Raw genomic sequence first — 20,322 nt, 5'->3', positions numbered from 1 at the left:
CGAGGATCTGGTGTTGTCAAACTTCCTCTTTCCACTGCTCGGGTTGCTGTTGCTGTTGTTGTTATTGCTCGGGTTGTCACAGGCTTTAGTGGTTGAACCCTTAGGTGGTAACGCACCTTGGGTCACAGCCTGATCCGTCAGTTTATGAGCTAAACGGATCGCTTGTTGTATCTTGGCTGGTCTGGAAGACGTCACCATGCCCTGAATCTGCGGTGCTAACCCATTGATATACATCTCAATCCTCTTACTCGGCGGATCCACCATCCGCGGACACATCACAGCCAACTCGTGAGAACGGGTAGCGTAGGCTTCAATTTCTAAGCCCACCATCTTCAGTGACCAAAATTCTGACTCTAACTTCGAAATCTCCTCTCTCGGGCAGTACTCCTCTCGCATCATGTTTTTGAACTCCTCCCAGTTCATTGTGTTAGCCAGTTCCAATCCAAGGATCTGTACATTCGAATTCCACCAAGTGAGGGCAGAATCCTCGAGTGTTCCAGCAGCGAATTTGACCATACTGGCAGGGGGACAATTGCACATCTCAAATGCCGACTCGGCCTTCTCAGCCCAACGCAGGAAGCCTATAGCTCCCTCAGTGCCCTTAAACGTACTGGGTTTGCAGTCAAGGTAGTTCTTGAAGGTACACGTTCCACTTGGACCTCCTTCTTGGTTCTGAACATGTCCGGCTAAAGCGGCCGCCGCATGGTCGTTCAACAGAGTTTGGAGTTCAGCTGCAGTCAAGTTGATGTTACCACGTCCTTGTCCAGCGTTTCTTCCGGCCATTTCCTAGAATCACAGTATAAAATGTTAAATATGAATTTTTCTTTCATATACAACACACCATACATGTAATAAAAAGATAGGTAAGAAAGAAATAAGAAACAACATCACATCACAACCATATATTAATCTAATTAATAATTCATGATTAAAACCATTGTATTCGCTACAAAGTATTTCCAATCAATCCTTAAAATCATAGAAAATAATAGTTCGGATGAAGACAACCCCTCCATCTAAGTGTCATCATCACTAGATGTCATCATCTGAGGACACCTCTGAGTGTACCTCCTCCTCAGCCGGTTCTTCCTCCGGTTCTTCTTCAGGTTCCTCCTCGGGATTTTCCTCGGGATCCTCCTCAGGCTCCTCTTCGAGATCTTCTTCAGGTTCGGCCTCAGACTCCGCCTCAGGCTCGGCCTCAGCTCGGCTGCATTCTGAGAAAGTTGCATTTGTAAGACATCGCAACGCTCTTGAGCTATCTCGGTTCGGGTCCTTGCTACCTGTAGTTGCTCTTGCAAGTCTATCATCTCGGCTTGCATCTTCCTCATAATCTTCATCTGTTGATCACCAGCCTCTTGCATTTCCTTCATTGCCGCTGCCATGCGGGCAATCTCCTCCTTAGTCTCGGTTCCGTCTTTTAACAGTCCGGAAACGTTCGCTCTCGTATACCGCATGTAACCCACGTCACGCTCCAAACAAGAAACAACAGCTGCGAGAACTCGCTCTACAGGTTCGGTTATGGGTGGTAGGGTGTTGGGGTAAGCAGGGTGGTTCGGGTGAGGTAACGGGGGAACTTGCTCGCGATAGACCATACGTCTAATCATGTTAGGGTACCAATCCCAGCTAACGTCGTTTTCGTATATGCCTCCGGATAGGCGGTACCTCTTCGGTGCGGGAGCTTCGAGTTTCGGGACTACTCGGGGTGGCGATGCGGTAGGTAACTGCGGTTCCTTCCCGTGAGCATGAGTCATCGGATCAGATGAGGATGAGGGTGGCGGCGTCGACATTCCTACAGGTAAGCCGTGTATGCGCGCGCGTATGAGTGAAAGAGGTAAAGAGATAAGATTACAAGACTACACTAATCTATGCAGTGCGTATCATTATAACTAATGGGTCGTCGCGATTATAGTCTAGTATGCATGCAGCTTCTAGTTCGCTATAACCAATGACTCTGATACCAATCTGTCACACCCTCAAAATCCACCAACGGAGTTTTACCGTCAGAGAGTGTGAACTAACAGGATCGGAATCATCATTATAATCAAACCATAAAACAAAGTTTCAAAACCATGAAAACGTTTACGAGTAATTTAATGCGGAAGCGTAAAAACCTTAGAAAACAATGTTACATCACGCAGGACGACTTAAAACCCAATGATAACAGTTAAAAGTAAGTTTGCATAGTTAAAAGTTTTGCAAGCAATGCATGTTCCTAAACCGCGCGCCCGCCTCGGCTACCTGAGATTAACATACTAAAAGTGTCAACACAAAGTTGGTGAGTTCACAAGTCTAAATAAAAAAATAAAGCGATTAGCGTTTGCGTTCAGCGTGTTGCGTTACAGCGTTTTGTGTTACAGCGTTTTGCGTTACATCGTTTTGCGTTACAGCGTTTTGCGTTACATCGTTTTTCTTTACAGTGTTTTGCGTTACATCGTTTTGCGTTACCAGATAGTGTTATGTCAATTATACATCTATAGGTAGCTAGCCTATAAAACAAGTATCACTAAGTGCTCGACACCGAAGCTGACTGTTTATCAATTTGCCTTGCCACCAGGTCATCCAGACCATGGTATGTGTTTAGCCAAGATTACACCCGCTCGACATCCAGTCGAGTTTAGCGTTGGGTGGGGTTTGTCAAACCCAGTAGTACTACTCAACAGTGACTCGCTATTATCCAAATATTAACCGGTTCGATGTTATGAAGGACTTTAGTTTACGCGTTTGCCACTTAGTCTTTACAAGTGATATATAATCAATATTAACAAAATCTTAAATGCGTTTCGGAGTATGTTATCTCCCCCAAGTGAAAAGCGTTTAAAAGGGGAAAGTGAAACTCACTGTTTGCGAAGAAATTCCCAAATTAAATCACCAAGATGCGCGTCACAGAAAAACTCTCTCTAGCGTTCTAAAACAACAAAGAGATTTTTCTAAATGTCGGAATATTATCGAGTCTCTAGACCCGGCACATATTACCTATGCACATAACATGTTTCGTGTTTCGTTTGTGAATCGTGTGTGACTTTAACAAATGTATTTGTGATACATTACATGTGTAAGCAATCATATACGTGTCATGTATTCATAAAGCACATCACTAGCAATTACTCCCCGTAAGGGCATTTTGGTCAAATCATGACAATTAACTAGCCATTATTCCCCATAGGGAAAATTTGGTCAAATTATGACAATCAGTTAGCAATTATTCCCCGCAAGGGTAATTTGGTCAAAACATAACAATTATATAGCAAGTATCATGTTTCATGCAATTTCACAAAACTCAGCAGCTAGTTTCACCGAGACAGAAATTCTACTTGAAAGATTGTACTATTCCACCGATCATAGCATCTCAATTAATTTACCAAAAATCATCACAGAAGCATATATGTATTAGGTTTGCAGAACATGTTTTATTATATTTTTATTCCACATAGTTTTCTCACAATCATCAAATAATTACAGAAAACTCATAACAGTCAAATTCATGCGCAACAGAATTTTATTTGCAATTCCCATTAAACGAAAAATCCAATAAATGCAAGACCACTTGGGTCAGGTTGCTAACTCAATAAGTCAACTTCCAGAAGTGGAACCAACCCAATTGGTCTCGTAGTTCATGAGATATAACATTTACAAAACAACCTAAAAGCAGGTCTAACAGCTCAGCTTTGCACAACGTTTTTGTAAAATCATAAAAGTTAACCTTTAATTGTCCAAAAATTACAAATTTATACTCTATAGAAACTAGACTCAACCTAGTTTACTGTAGTACCAATAATATCAACCAATTTTCACGTTTACACTTCGTTACAGTCACTTAAACATCAAATACACATTCTGTCCAGAAACTGTTTGCATCCAAACTCAACATATTAACTATCTATGAACCATCATGCATTCATATAACCCTTACATACCTGATTAGGGTTTTTGTTTGAACTCAAATCAAAGACACAAGTAATTAGCATGTAACAATATCAATTCTAGTTATTATATCATTAACAAATCAACAACAATCATATTAACACAAAACCATACAAGAATCGGCAGCTAGGGTTTGTAGTTAACCCAACAAACATCAAAATCAAGTATAAAGGATGCATAGGATAATCGATTATACCTTCCTAGCACCTAATTCTTCAATCAAACACTTGAATTGATGGTTGTATGTGTGTGTAAAGGTGACAGCAGCCGTGAGGGGGAGGGGAGAAAGCTCCAATCGGGATGTGGTGTGGGGGAAAGAAAATAAGTTTGGGTTTGGTTAATGATGTATTTATAAACATAACATGTTACATTCAAGTCCCTCCACTTCTAAGTATTACTTTGCTAGCCTCACTAACTTGTTTACATCTTGAGTTAACGTTTATAACCATGTTATCACACAACACATAAGTCTAACACATAATTATCACATAATTACTGTTTTGACGTTTTTCGTTTATTCATCAATCGTTTGCGTCAACTCGTTTGCGTTTCGGTGCAAATCCCGAAAGACTACACATGTAGTGAGTGTTAAGCGTCATTTAAACCCTAGTTTAAATGTAATGAAGTGTGCGTTATAGATTCAGTGATCTTAAGTTTGAATTGACGGAGTTGAGTTAACGGAGTTAACCTGGAATTGACGATTGTCACATATAAATATAAAATTTGTTAAATTTCCATTACTAGTTATGTATGTCGTGTCATGTTATCACGTCATCCGCAAAAGTTTTAATTAGACATGGTTTTTAGGTCCTAACGAGTGTATGTTTATGCCTATGTCACACCCTCAAATTCCACTAACGGAGTTTTACCGTCAGAGGGTGTGAACTAACAGGATCGGAATCATTAGTTACAACCAAACCATAAAAACTTTTAAATGAAATTAAGTGCGGAAGCGTAAAAACCAAGAGATAAAAGTTGCGTCACGCAGGACGACTCAAAACCCCATAATAACAGTTTAAAATCAGGTTGCATAAACAAAAGCGTTTCAACAATTCATGATCCTATACCGCGCGCCCGCCTCGGCTACCTGAGAATAACATACTAAAAGTGTCAACCCGGGGTTGGTGAGTTCACAAGTTTATATAAAATAAAGCGTGTAGCGTTTGGGTTCAGCGTTTTGCGTTCAATGTTTTGCGTTAAGCGTTTTGCGTTCAGTGTTTTGCGTTAAGCGTTTTGCGTTACCAGATAGTGTTATGTCAATTATATATCAATAGGTAGCTAGCCTATAAAACAAGTATTACTAAGTGTTCGACACCGAAGCTGACTGTTTATCATTTCCTTGCCACCAGGTCTATCCCAACCATGGTATGTGTTTAGCCAAGATTACACCCACTCGACCTCCAGTCGAGTTTAGCGTTGGGTGGGGTTTGTCAAACCCAGTAGTACTACTCAACAATGACTCGCTATTATCCAATATTAAATGGTTCGATGTGAATGAAGGACTTTAGTTATTGCGTTTGCCACTTAGTCTTTACAAGTTATATATAATCTATATTAACAAAATCTTAAATGCGTTTTCGGAGTATGTTATCTCCCCCAAGTGAAAAGCGTTTGAAAACAGTTTAAAAGGGGTAAGTGAACTCACTGTTTGCGAAGTATTCCGAAAATAATTCACCAAGATGCGCGTCACAGAAAAACTCTCTCTAGCGTTCTAAAACAACAAGGAGATTTTCTAAGTGTCGGAACTATTATCGAGTCTCTAGACTCGGCACATAATACCTATGCAAATATCACGTTTCGTGTTTCGTTTGTGAATCGTGTGTGACTTAACAAGTACATTTGTGATACGATACACGTGTGAACAATTATTTACGTGTCATGTATTAATAATGTACATCACTAGCAACTATTCCCCACAGGGGCAATTTGGTCAAAACACCACAATTATTTACCAATTATTCCTTGCAGGGGCAATTTGGTCAAAACATAACAATTAACTAGCAATTATCATGTTTCATGCATTTTCACAAAATTCAGCAACTATTCCCCACAGGGGCAATTTGGTCAAAACACCACAATTATTTAGCCAGTATTCCCCGCAGGGGCAATTTGGTCAAAACATAACAATTAACTAGCAATTATCATGTTTCATGCATTTCCCAATCCAAAACTTCAACTGGTTCTTCAATGAAGTGTAGCTGTTCATCAACTTGCAATTCGTCCAAAGGGACTACTTGGGTTTCATCAGATAGGCATTTCTTCAAATTGGATACGTGGAATACATTGTGTACGCCACTGAGTTCCGTTGATAGGTCCAGTCGGTACGCCACCGGACCAACGCGTTCCGTTATCCGGTAAGGACCAACATATCATGGGTTGAGTTTGTTTCGCTTTCCAAAGCGAACCACACCTTTCCAAGGTGAGACTTTGAGTAACACCCGATCGTTTACTTGAAATTCGAGAGGTTTTCGGCGCTTGTCGGTGTAACTCTTTTGGCGATCTCGTGCTGCTGCCATGCGATTTCGGATTTGAACAATCTTTTCCGAAGTTTCGAGTACCAGTTCTGGACCAGTGATTTGGCTGTCACCCACCTCTGCCCAGCAGAGAGGTGATCGACACTTCCGTCCGTACAACGCTTCAAACGGCGCTGCTTTAATACTTGCGTGGTAGCTGTTATTATACGAAAACTCTACCAAAGGTAAGTGAGGTTCCCAACTTTTTCCGAAATCCAACACACATGCACGCAACATGTCCTCTAAGGTCTGAATAGTTCGTTCACTTTGCCCATCCGTCTGAGGATGGTATGCTGTGCTCATATCAAGACGGGTGCCTAGTGCGCTTTGAAGTGACTTCCAAAAGTGCGAAGTGAAACGGGAATCTCGATCAGAAATGATTGAGACAGGCACTCCGTGTCTAGACACTACTTCCTTCATGTAGACGCGAGTCAGTCTTTCCATTTTGTCCGATTCCTTAATCGCTAAGAAGTGTGCCGACTTAGTCAACCGGTCAACGATCACCTAGATGGTATCGCATCCCGTCGGTGTTTTAGGTAATCCTGTAATAAAATCCATTGAAATGTGTTCCCATTTACATATTGGAAGTTCCGGTTGCTGTAGCAGGCCAGATGGTTTCTGGTATTCTATTTTAACTCTGGCACAAGTCAAGCATTTGCTCACGTAGGTGGCAATGTCGGCTTTCATGTTTGGCCACCAGTAAAGTGCCTTTATGTCATGATACATTTTATCTGAGCCAGGGTGGATAGAATATCGGGACTTGTGTGCTTCGTCCATCACCAGAGTTCTCAACTCTCCGTATCGTGGAACCCAAATCCGGTTCTCAACATATCGGACCCCGTCCGTTTTGGTTTCAAGTTGCTTGTTCATGCCTCGCATGAGTTCCGATGGAAGATTATTATCTTTTAAAGCTTCGTATTGCGCCTCGCGAATCTGGTCAGGTAAGTTTGCATGAATCGTGAGTTGCAACGCTCGCACTCGTCTGGGTTTATCTGTTTCTTTTCTACTGAGGGCGTCGGCCACTACATTGGCCTTGCCAGGGTGGTACTTGATGGCACAATCATAATCCTTAAGCAGCTCGACCCAACGACGCTGTCGCATATTCAGCTCCTTCTGATCGTAGATATGTTGGAGACTCTTGTGGTCGGTGTAAATGGTAAACTTGGTACCGTACAAGTAATGCCTCCATATCTTAAGGGCAAACACCACAGCTCCGAGTTCCAAATCATGGGTAGTGTAGTTCTTCTCGTGAACCCGTAGTTGTCGAGAGGAATAGGCTATAACCTTCTCGAGTTGCATCAGCACACAACCGAGACCTAGTATCGATGCGTCACAATGTACCTCAAAATTCTCTGTTCCCTCGCGGAGGGCCAGAATAGGGGCGCTGCAGAGTTTGGTTTTCAATAGTTGAAAAGCGGATTCTTGCGCGTCTCCCCAATTGTACTTAGTACCCTTGTGAGTCAAAGCGGTGAGGGGTTGGGCAATCTTTGAAAATCCTTCGATGAAACGCCGGTAGTAGCCGGCCAGTACTAGGAATTGCCGCACCTCAGTCGGAGTCTTAGGTGCTTCCCAGTTTTTGATGGCCTCTACCTTTCCGGGATCGACATGGATACCATTTTCGTTGATCACATGTCCTAAAAAGTGAACCTCGCGAAGCCAAAATTCGCATTTCGAGAGTTTAGCATACAGTTGTTCGTTCTTCAATAATTCCAGAATTACCCTTAAGTGTTCCTCATGGTCAGCCTTATCCTTGGAGTAAACCAGGATATCGTCAATAAACACAATCACAAACTTGTTGAGGTACGCCTTGCATACTCGATTCATGAGATCCATAAATACGGCTGGTGCGTTGGTTAGTCCAAAAGGCATAACCGAAAACTCATAGTGACCATACCGTGTTCTGAAGGCCGTCTTTGAAATATCTTCTTCGCGCACTCTTAGTTGATGGTAACCAGATCGCAGATCGATCTTCGAGTAATAACTCGATCCTTGGAGCTGGTCAAACAGATCATCAATTCGGGGTAAAGGATAACGGTTCTTGACCGTCACCTTGTTCAACTCCCGGTAGTCGATGCACATGCGGAAAGTCCCGTCCTTCTTTCTGACAAATAAGACAGGGGCTCCCCATGGCAATGAGCTAGGTCGGATAAAACCCTTATCCAACAAATCTTGCAACTGGGTGGACAATTCCTGAAGCTCCGCCGGTGCGAGCCGATACGGGGCTCGTGCAATGGGTGCTGCACCGGGTGTCAATTCGATTTCGAATTCGACTTGTCGTATAGGAGGGAGTCCGGGCAAATCCTCCGGGAAAACTTCCAGAAAATCTCGCACAACTGGTATATCTTCAATTCGCTTCTCCTCCGCGGGTTTCTCAACAATATGCGCCAAAATTGCCGGGTGACCCTTTCGTAGTTACTTCTGCGCCTTCATGAGGGTAATGACGCTGGTGGTTATGCTGCTTCTTTCGCCTCGGATTGAAATGATCTCGCCGGAAGGGGTAGTAATGTGGACTATCTTGTCATAACATATAATCTCCGCTTGGTTCTCGGATAACCAGTCCATGCCGACAACGACATCGAAACTACTAAGCGTAAAAGGAATAAGGTCAATATCAAAAACATGACCTGACAGTTTTAACTTGCATCCCGCAAGTACATGAGTCGTTACTATAGTCTTTCCGTCAGCTAATTCAATAGGAAACTTAGCATCTAACGGAGTTGGAGTTAGGTCTAAGAGTTGACTAAAGGCTTTCGACACAAAACTCCTATCAGCTCCAGTGTCAAACAATACAGAAGCAAAACAATCGTTCACAGGGAACTTACCAGTCACCACGTACGGATCATTGCAGGCTTGACCCGACCCAATAACAAAAGCTCTTCCTTTACCATTGTTTCCACCACCACTGCCACTTCCATTACCTCCATTGTTGTCGTTCTGTTTCAGCTTAGGGCAGTCCTTCTTAAAATGTCCCTTTTGTCCACACTCAAAACATCCCTTGGTTGTCATGGGTGGTTTAGGAGCACCCTTTGCCGCAAGGTCTCCTCTACATTCCTTTGCTTGGTGACCCATCTTTCCGCATCTCTGACACTTGACAGGGTCACACGGGCCAGCATGATGATAGTTGCACCAGTTGCACTTCGGATATTTCCCAGCATATCCGCTCAAACCTTGCCCACCACCGTTGTTATTGTTATTGTGACCCTGATTGTTGAAGCTCCGGGTGAATTCGGGCTTTCGGTAGTGTTGCTGCTGTGGAGGGTTCGAGGATGAGGATCTGGTGTTGTCAAACTTTCTCTTTCCATAGCTCTGGTTGTTGTTGCTGCTGTTGTCAGTACTCGGGTTGTCACGTGTGTTAGTGGTTGAACCCCTAGGTGGTAGCGCACCTTGGGTCACTGCTTGATCCGTTAGTTTGTGAGCTAACCGAATCGCTTGTTGAATCGTGGATGGTCTGGAAGACGTTACCATGCCTTGAATTTGCGGTGCTAACCAATCAATATACATTTCAATCCTTTTACTCGGCGGGTCTACCATCCGCGGACACATCACAGCTAACTCGTGAGAACGGGTAGTGTACGCTTCGATTTCTGAACCCACCATCTTCAATGACCAAAAATTCTGACTCCAACTTTGCAATCTCCTCTCTCGGACAGTACTCCTCTCGCATCATGTTTTTGAACTCCTCCCAGTTCATCGCGTTAGCTAGTTCCAATCCAAGAATCTGTACGTTCGAATTCCACCAAGTGAGTGCAGAATCCTCAAGTGTTCCAGCAGCGAATTTGACCCTACTGGCAGTGGGAAAATTAAACATCTCAAACGCCGATTCGGCCTTCTCAACCCAACGCAGGAAACCTATAGCTCCCTCAGTGCCCTTAAACGTATTGGGCTTGCAGTCAAGGTAGTTCTTGAAGGTACACGTTCCAATTGGAACCCCAGCTTGGTTCTGAACATGTGCGGCTAGAGCGGCCGCCGCGTGGTCATTCAGCAGAGTTTGGAGTTCTGCTGCAGTCAAGTTGATGTTACCACGTTCGTGTCCAGCGTTTCTTCCAGCCATTTGCTAGAATCACAGAATAAAATGTTAGACATGAATTTTTCTTTCATATGCAACACGCCATACATGTAATAAAAAGATAGGCAGGAAAGAAATAAGAAACAAACATCACATCACAACCATATATTAATCCAAATAAAAATTCATGATTAAAACCATTGTATTTGCTACAAAGTATTTCCAATCAATCCTTAAAATCAGAGAAAATAATAGTTCGGATGGAGACAACCCCTCCATCTAGGTGTCATCATCACTAGATGTCATCATCTGAGGACACCTCTGAGTGTGCCTCCTCCTCAGCCGGTTCTTCCTCCGGTTCTTCTTCAGGTTCCTCCTCGGGATCTTCCTCGGGATCCTCCTCAGGCTCTTCTTCGGGATCTTCGTCAGGTTCCTCTTCAGGCTCCGCCTCAGGCTCTGCCTCAGGTTCGGCTGCGTTCTGAGCAACTTGCATTTGTAAGACATCGCAACGCTCTAAAGCTATCTCGGTTCGAGTCCTTACTACTTGGAGTTGCTCTTGCAAGTCTATCATTCGGCTTGCATCTTTCATAATCTTCATCTGTTGATCACTAGCCTCTTGCATTTCCTTCATGGCCGTTGTCATGCGGGAAATTTCCTCCTTAGTCTCGGTTCCATCTTTTAACAGTCCAGAAACGTTAGCTCTCGTATAGCGCATGTAACCAACATCACGCTCTAAGCAAGAAACAACAGCTGCAAGCACACGCTCTACAGGTTCGGTTATGGGTGGTAGGGTGTTGGGGGTAAGCAGGATGGTTCGGGTGAGGTAGCGGGGGAACTTGTTCACGGTAGACCATACGCCTGATCATATTAGGGTACCAATCCCAGCTAACTTCGTTTTCGTACATGCCTCCGGATAAGCGATACCTCTTCGGTGCAGGCGCTTCGAGTTCCGGGACTACACGGGGTGGCGATGAGGTAGGTAATTGCGATTCCTTCCCATGTGCATGAGTCATCGGATCGGATGATGATGATGATGATGATGGCGGCGTCGACATTCCTACAGGTAAGCCGTGTATGCGCGCGTATGAGTGAAAGAGGTAAAGAGATAAGATAACAAGGACTACACAAACTTATGCAGTGCGTATCATTATAACTAATGGGCCGTCGCGGTTATAGTCTAGTATGCATGCAATTTCTAGTTTGCTATAACCATTGGCTCTGATACCAATCTGTCACACCCTCAAAATCCACTAACGGAGTTTTACCGTCAGAGGGTGTGAACTAACAGGATCGGAATCATTAGTTATAATGAAACCATAAAAACGTTTAAATGAAATTAAGTGCGGAAGCGTAAAAACCAAGAGATAAAAGTTGCGTCACGCAGATCGACTCAAAACCCCATAATAACAGTTTAAAATCAGGTTGCATAAACAAAAGCGTTTCAAACAATGCATGATACTATACCGCGCGCCCGCCTCGGCTACCTGAGAATAACATACTAAAAGTGTCAACACGGGGTTGGTGAGTTCACAAGTTTATATAAAATAAAGCGTTTAGCGTTTGCGTTCAGCGTTTTGCGTTCAGCGTTTTGCGTTAAGCGTTTTGCGTTACCAGATAGTGTTATGTCAATTATATATCTATAGGTAGCTAGCCTATAAAACAAGTATTACTAAGTGTTCGACACCGAAGCTGACTGTTTATCATTTGCCTTGCCACCAGGTCTATCCCGACCATGGTATGTGTTTAGCCAAGATTACACCCACTCGACCTCCAGTCGAGTTTAGCGTTGGGGGGGTTTGTCAAACCCAGTAGTACTACTCAACAATGACTCGCTATTATCCAATATTAAACGGTTCGATGTGAATGAATGACTTTAGTTATTGCGTTTGCCACTTAGTCTTTACAAGTGATATATAATCTATATTAACAAAATCTTAAATGCGTTTTCGGAGTATGTTATCTCCCCCAAGTGAAAAGCGTTTGAAAACAGTTTAAAAGGGGTAAGTGAACTCACTGTTTGCGAAGTATTCCCAAAATAATTCACCAAGATGCGCGTCACAGAAAAACACTCTCTAGCGTTCTAAAACAACAAGGAGATTTTCTAAGTGTCGGAACTATTATCGAGTCTCTAGACTCGGCACATAATACCTATGCAAATATCACGTTTCGTGTTTCGTTTGTGAATCGTGTGTGACTTAACAAGTACATTTGTGATACGATACACGTGTGAACAATTATTTACGTGTCATGTATTAATAATGTACATCACTAGCAACTATTCCCCACAGGGGCAATTTGGTCAAAACACCACAATTATTTAGCAATTATTCCCCGCAGGGGCAATTTGGTCAAAACATAACAATTAACTTGCAATTATCATGTTTCATGCATTTTCACAAAATTCAGCAACTATTCCCCACAGGGGCAATTTGGTCAAAACACCACAATTATTTAGCCAGTATTCCCCGCAGGGGCAATTTGGTCAAAACATAACAATTAACTAGCAATTATCATGTTTCATGCATTTCCCAATCCAAAACTTCAACTGGTTCTTCAATGAAGTGTAGCTGTTCATCAACTTGCAATTCGTCCAAAGGGACTACTTGGGTTTCATCAGATAGGCATTTCTTCAAATTGGATACGTGGAATACATTGTGTACGCCACTGAGTTCCGTTGGCAGGTCCAGTCGGTACGCCACCGGACCAACGCGTTCCGTTATCCGGTAAGGACCAACATATCATGGGTTGAGTTTGTTTCGCTTTCCAAAGCGAACCACACCTTTCCAAGGTGAGACTTTGAGTAACACCCGATCGTTCACTTGAAATTCGAGAGGTTTTCGGCGCTTGTCGGTGTAACTCTTTTGGCGATCTCGTGCTGCTGCCATGCGATTTCGGATTTGAACAATCTTTTCCGAAGTTTCGAGTACCAGTTCTGGACCAGTGATTTGGCTGTCACCCACCTCTGCCCAGCAGAGAGGTGATCGACACTTCCGTCCGTACAACGCTTCAAACGGCGCTGCTTTAATACTTGCGTGGTAGCTGTTATTATACGAAAACTCTACCAAAGGTAAGTGAGGTTCCCAACTTTTTCCGAAATCCAACACACATGCACGCAACATGTCCTCTAAGGTCTGAATAGTTCGTTCACTTTGCCCATCCGTCTGAGGATGGTATGCTGTGCTCATATCAAGACGGGTGCCTAGTGCGCTTTGCAGTGACTTCCAAAAGTGCGAAGTGAAACGGGAATCTCGATCAGAAATGATTGAGACAGGCACTCCGTGTCTAGACACTACTTCCTTCATGTAGACGCGAGTCAGTCTTTCCATTTTGTCCGATTCCTTAATCGCTAAGAAGTGTGCCGACTTAGTCAACCAGTCAACGATCACCTAGATGGTATCGCATCCCGTCGGTGTTTTAGGTAATCATGTGATAAAATCCATTGAAATGTGTTCCCATTTCCACATTGGAAGTTCCGGTTGCTGTAGCAGGCCAGATGGTTTCTGGTATTCTATTTTAACTCTGGCACAAGTCAAGCATTTGCTCACGTAGGTGGCAATGTCGGCTTTCATGTTTGGCCACCAGTAAAGTGCCTTTATGTCATGATACATTTTATCTGAGCCAGGGTGGATAGAATATCGGGACTTGTGTGCTTCGTCCATCACCAGAGTTCTCAACTCTCCGTAACGTGGAACCCAAATCCGCTTCGTCAACAAATGCAAGACCACTTGGGTTAGGTTCCTAACTCAACAAGTCAATTTCCAGAAGTGGAACCAACCCAATTGGTCTCGTAGTTCATGAGATATAACATTTACCAAACAACCTAACAGCAGGTCTAACAACTCAGCTTTGCACAACGTTTTTGTAAAATCATAAAGGTTAACTTTTACACGTCCAAAAATTGCAAATTTATATTCTTTAGAAACTAGACTCAACCTAGTTTACTGTAGTATCAATAATCTCAACCAATTTTCACATTTACACCCCGTTACAGTCAATTGAACATCAACAACACAATCTGTCCAGAAACTGTTTGCAACAAAACTCAACCTATTAACTATCTATGGACCATAATCCGTTCATATGACCTTATAGACACCATAATCATTATCCATGCATATCAAATACACATTACATCCATGATAAGGGTTTTACTTAAACTCAAAATCAAGAAACAAACGATTAACATGCAATAACACCAATACTAGCTATCAATTCAACAATCAATACATCTTTCAATCAAAACAAGACATATGAACATCATGTATATAATTTCCAGATTCTAGGGTTTATAATTATACCTTCCAAAGCACAAAAATAAGCAAGGAGAAGGTAGAAGATGACTAGAATCGGGTGTAGGATGCATCAATTGTGAAACCCAAAATCAAAAACCAAGCAATATGTGGGTGTGTGTGAGCCTATCATGAAGAGAGGGGGGGGGGGTAGCTGCCGTCGGTTTTGGGGAGGGAGAGAAGGACGCTAGGGTTTAGGTTAATATTAATAATAATAATATAATACACTTTGGTCCCTTAACTTCCAAATGTTACTTTTCTAGCTTAATTAACTAGTTCTAGCACATTAAGTTAATGTTTATAAGAATGTTATCACATAACACATAAGTCTAACACATAATTATCACATAATTATTGTTTTAATGTTTTTCGTTTATTCACCAATTGTTTGCGTCAACTCGTTTGCGTTTCGGTGCAATTCCCGAAAGACTACACATGTAGTAAGTGTTAAGTGTCATTTAAACCCTAGTTTAAATGTAATGAGGTGTGCGTTATAGATTCAATGATCTTAAGTTTGAATTGACGGAGTTGAGTTAACGGAGTTAACCTGAAATTGACGATTGTCACAGCCTAAAAATGTTTTAAATGGGTTAGGGTCTTACAAGTAGTATACAGAGCTAAAGGTTAACGGTTTGATGTTCCGTTTGAGGCTTGATCGTGGAATCCGGTAAGTGTTATTCTTAAAGAACAATCCAAATTAATATGTGATTGTTGTAAACAATAATTGGGGCTATCATGGAAACACACGTTGCCCAAATAAATCGGTAAAAGATGGTTATGGTAGCCTAAGGCTTAACCAAAGACGTGTTTTGAAAAGGAATAACTTGTGTTAACAAGTGTTATATAATGTATTGTATTGTAATAAAAACTAACATTATATTGAGTCGTTATTAATCAATTGTGAATGTTTCAGTGATACCATGACCACATCTAAGATTATGGGAATTAGATGAATCACCTAATGTGATGTTGGAGGATTTAGAAACATGACAGAGAGCATGCTTGGTAAAGACCTAAATCAAGTGATGGTTCAATATGTTGGCAAAACAACAATGAAGATTCATTAGGGCGGGTATCAATCAGGTACACGTTCCAAATTATGATACGCTTATCAGTATGCGACATTCACGTGGTGAATAGTAGTTGCATATGAACAAGTAATGCTTGGGAAACCTAAATGAGATATTTATCTAGTATGATATTCCCATGAGAAAATAAGTTGGTAAGGTGCATTATTCATAATAGTGAATAGAAAAGGCAAAGAAAAATTAGACTTAGAAATTGGGACGGGGGTAATCATCCAATGAAACGTCCTAAAACAAAAGAATGCAAAAGATAAAATGATCACATCAGCGAATGTGATTACATAAAGAGTTTTATGAAAGGAAAACGTCTAGTTCGTTTTGAATGATCGAAGGTTAAACCTAATAATGCTAAATGTAACAAGATAAGGTCTTTACCTGATAAAACAATGGACACAAACTGAAAATCTGATTACATGGGAGGTAGTGTAGTATTTATATTAAGTCCATGTGTACCATGTGCGGATCACTTACTGTGACATTCATGACAAAACGAGGTACACTATATTCTTTACGTAACAAGTAAACGATAAATCGGTTAATTCGTAGTGCTTAAACGAGTAACCGACTGATACTAACTATGACCCGTATACATACTGAGGGGTCATATACGAGTCTTATATATGTTATAGAGGCTAACATATTGATATTTAGGCCCCGGTACGTTTAAAACTCTTTAAACGAAAAAGGTTTCGTTTATCGATACGCTATAAGCTTAAACGCAATCGTTAATGTCAAAACAAGCATTGTAGCATCCGTTAAGCCGAAAAAGATTTATAAAACACTTATATGACATGTTCTAAGCAATTCGTGAAAATATTTTGGAATTTTACAACGAGTCAGTACGTTTTTCTTATTTTACAAAAATAAGCTGAAAAACACTCGTTTTTACGCTATTTCTTACACCCGAATTAATTTTCTTGCGAAAAACCGGACCCGAACTAAATTTGAAATGGGCTTTTCATGTTTGGGCTTGTATATATAATTTAATGGGCCAAAACAGCCCATTATGGGGCTCCAAGGAATTCCGATCGGAATCAGCCACCATATTACACATTTCTTTTATATAACTTATACCTTAAGTAGTTTTATTCATTCTAATTCATAAACTTTGAAGTCCAAGCAGCTCTAGCCCTGTTCTCTCAACTTCCTTTCAAAAACCCTAAGGTAAGATCAAATTCTATGAAGATTTAACCAAGTTTGATTTATATAATTAACATATAAACATGTTTTAGTTAGTTTTAAACATGTTTAACCATCCAAAAACCCTAAAAATTAAGTAAAATTATGTTTTGATGTTAAACATGTTTACAAACCAGGAACATATACTTTTTTGGTCAAAAACGCGGATTAGAACATGAATACAACGTTTTTACGGTTAGAAAGTTCGGTTTGAATCCAAAACCGAAACCCTAATTTTCAAGGCTGTTACATGGATGATTTATGCTTGGTTTGATGTTATATGATATGTAGATATACTGAGTTTGCAACCCGAGACCCGGAGAGTCGTTTAAGCTAGCAAAATTCATCGAAAACCGACAAGGTAAACCCGTAATACTCGTTTAGGGGCTGTTTAGTATTAGGTTGTGACGTGCTTGTTTTTAGCTTGTGAAAATTTTCAGGGACATTAGGGATCATATAAATGAGTCCCTGTTCAAATTTGGTAATTTTTCGATAAACGGAGAATATTTGGTGAATTTATTCCCGTTTATGAGCGTTTATTTGGGAAAAATAGCTAAACATATTGAAAAATTATGAAACTTGGTTTTGAAGTTTAATATATGATGGTAAGATCACTGGTAAAGTTTGGGAATCATTGGAAATGTCTAAGTATGGTTTGTGTGATCATGGCTTAACCGAATTTTAACAGCCGAAAAACGCACAAAAAGGCATTTTGTCAAAAGAGTTAGGTTCTGGAAATTTTGCAGGGGCTATGTAATGACATTAAGGCCATTGGTAAAAATTATCGGATTTTTCGGAGGTCGTTTGATATAAACGGGCCATTTATTACATGATTATAACCTATTAAATGAATTTTTATAAATAAATAATTAATCATAAAATTTCTGGAAATATTTTTATAAAATTCTCCATGTCTTAATGTATTTTTACAAAAATTTACATAATTTATATATAATTACATATTTAATTATGATTTATCAAAGATTTAAATTATAATTGTTTTAACGAAACCGGCAGTTTTGTGTTTAACGGACTGACTGGTATGTCAAAATGTCAAAAGTGGTCAAAGATCATATTTTTGAATGATATTGATAAAAACAAACCTTTTACGAGAATTCCGGACAATTCGGGTGGATTGTACGCGTTTTGTATAATCAAACCCGTGTAAAAACGGAAACGAACCCTGCAATCAAACCAGACACCGAAACCTTAAAATTCTTTCATAAATCAAATTATTTTATCAATCAATATATTTACTTAAGTTTGATGTGATCTTACCTAATCCCGAAACGTATAAACGATTAACTGAGCTAGGCTCGGAAAACGGTGAAACTGAGCCAAATCCAATTTTAAACATTTCATAGTACACAACGTCACAATCTAAGACTATGGTCATGTTCTGGGCCTAACAGCTATACCCAGATTATCTATACAGCCCGACTTAGCTTGAACACTGTACTAGTATTAACGATACGATACCGTTTATAGGAATCAGGCTATAAACGAGACATCTGACTTATTGATACGTGATTTCTGTGCGAACTACGATAAGGTGAGTTTCACGACCCCCACTTTCTAAACTGTGTTACGAACTTTTGGGGTGAAAAGCATGTTTACATAAACTGTTATACTTGAAAACGTGTGATGATGTGGATTATCTAAGTACTAACACTTGACAAGTCCCCACAAACACAAGTGATTAACTTCGTTCCGGTGGCGTGTGGATAGTACTATCGGTTTGACAAACCCAACTGTGACAGAGCCGGTGGGGTAAGCCGGAACATATGTAAAAACCAGTTGCACATTGTCATTATATATTTACATACTGCTATGTGGTGTTAGACATAGTACATACATGGGGCAAATTGGCTGTTAAATGCCAACAGGAGTGCATGGGCAGGAGAGGCCATGCAGTATAGCTCGTTTCGGTTTCACTTGTGGCTTAGTATAATGCATCATACACATACATACATACATTCACACTGTAAACTTTACAAACTCGTGAACTGATTTCATTGATACTCGTGAAACTTGAAACTCACCAACTAGACGTAGTTGACCCGTTTTAACATGCTTTTCTGGTAAAGCAAAAGTGGAATGATTTGCTTACATGCTTGGTGTTAGGAAGAAAGTTGAATAGCTGTGAATAGACGCAGATGTAATACTATATAAGAAGCTCGTAAACCGGTTATGTGTTTTTCACATCTAGTTTGTAAACTTAGTACCAACCCATGTATTATGATGTAAATTAGCTATGAATTTCCTTATAAACAATGTTGTTGATACCAGTGTTATCTGTTACATTCCCGTATTACGCTTCCGCAACAACCTAGTCGGGGTGTGACAGAAGTTGGTATCAGAGCCATTGGTTATAAAGAATTAGGATGTCCCTTAGGATACCCTAAGATAACCGTAGGCTCGATTAAATCTGGGAATAAAATAATATTAAATAATATACACGAATGATTCTCGTGATGAACGCGAATGGACAAGTGGGTTATTATGGTCCGGAACGTAATAACAGACTTGTTTGTACGAGGGAATTCGAGAGGAAGTCGATAAACAATCGAATAGGTAAAAACAGCAACATACATGTATAAAATATAATAATAAATAAATATTTGTGTATATAAACGATTATTTGTGCTTATGTATATAATACCTGCATGTATTTTACTATGATTAATATAGAAGGATATTATTCTTATCACTAACCATTGTGCAGGAATATGTCAAGATCCACTGATCGTGTACCTAATGCCCTACCAGCAAGGCCTGAGGAGGAGGAGGAGGATCCGGAAGAAGAAACCGAGGAGGAACCAGAGGAGATAGAAGAAGGTGCAAACGCGGTAATTCCTCGCGAGGTACCCCCAGACCAACCCGACTTATCGGGTTATCGTTGTGACACCTATCCCCCTAGGGAATCCCCTAGGAATGTAGTAGAACAGGGAGCTACTAGTGCTTATCGTTCACCTGTTAGAGCACCAGATCCCCTACTCCACCTGTACAGCATGCACCAGTACCCCCACCTACCATTAGAAACCGTCAGATTGCTCGCATTTCAGTGCGTCCACCTGAGCACACTTCTCTTCCACCTCGATCTACGTACCATAGGGGAGAAACATCACGTGTCTAGGTCACTGAGATACCTATTCCTACTTGGGGTTTACCCGCCCCGGTACCCGAGCCACCTCGTTATTCTGATTCAGCATGGTTTGGTTTAGCGACTGATCAGCTCTTAGAACACTCACATTCGATAAATTGCCTAAACCAGCATAGACATGATATGTATGATCACATGAGGTATATGCAACAGGAAATCAGAATTG

The sequence above is a fragment of the Bidens hawaiensis genome, unplaced genomic scaffold, assembly GCF_021521415.1.
Source record: "Bidens hawaiensis isolate Kalapana, Puna unplaced genomic scaffold, B.hawaiensis_p1.1 tig00001717_1, whole genome shotgun sequence".
Classification (NCBI taxonomy): Eukaryota; Viridiplantae; Streptophyta; class Magnoliopsida; order Asterales; family Asteraceae; genus Bidens; species Bidens hawaiensis.
The sequence above is the reverse complement of the archived record's forward strand: the minus strand, read 5'-3'. Positions refer to the sequence as shown.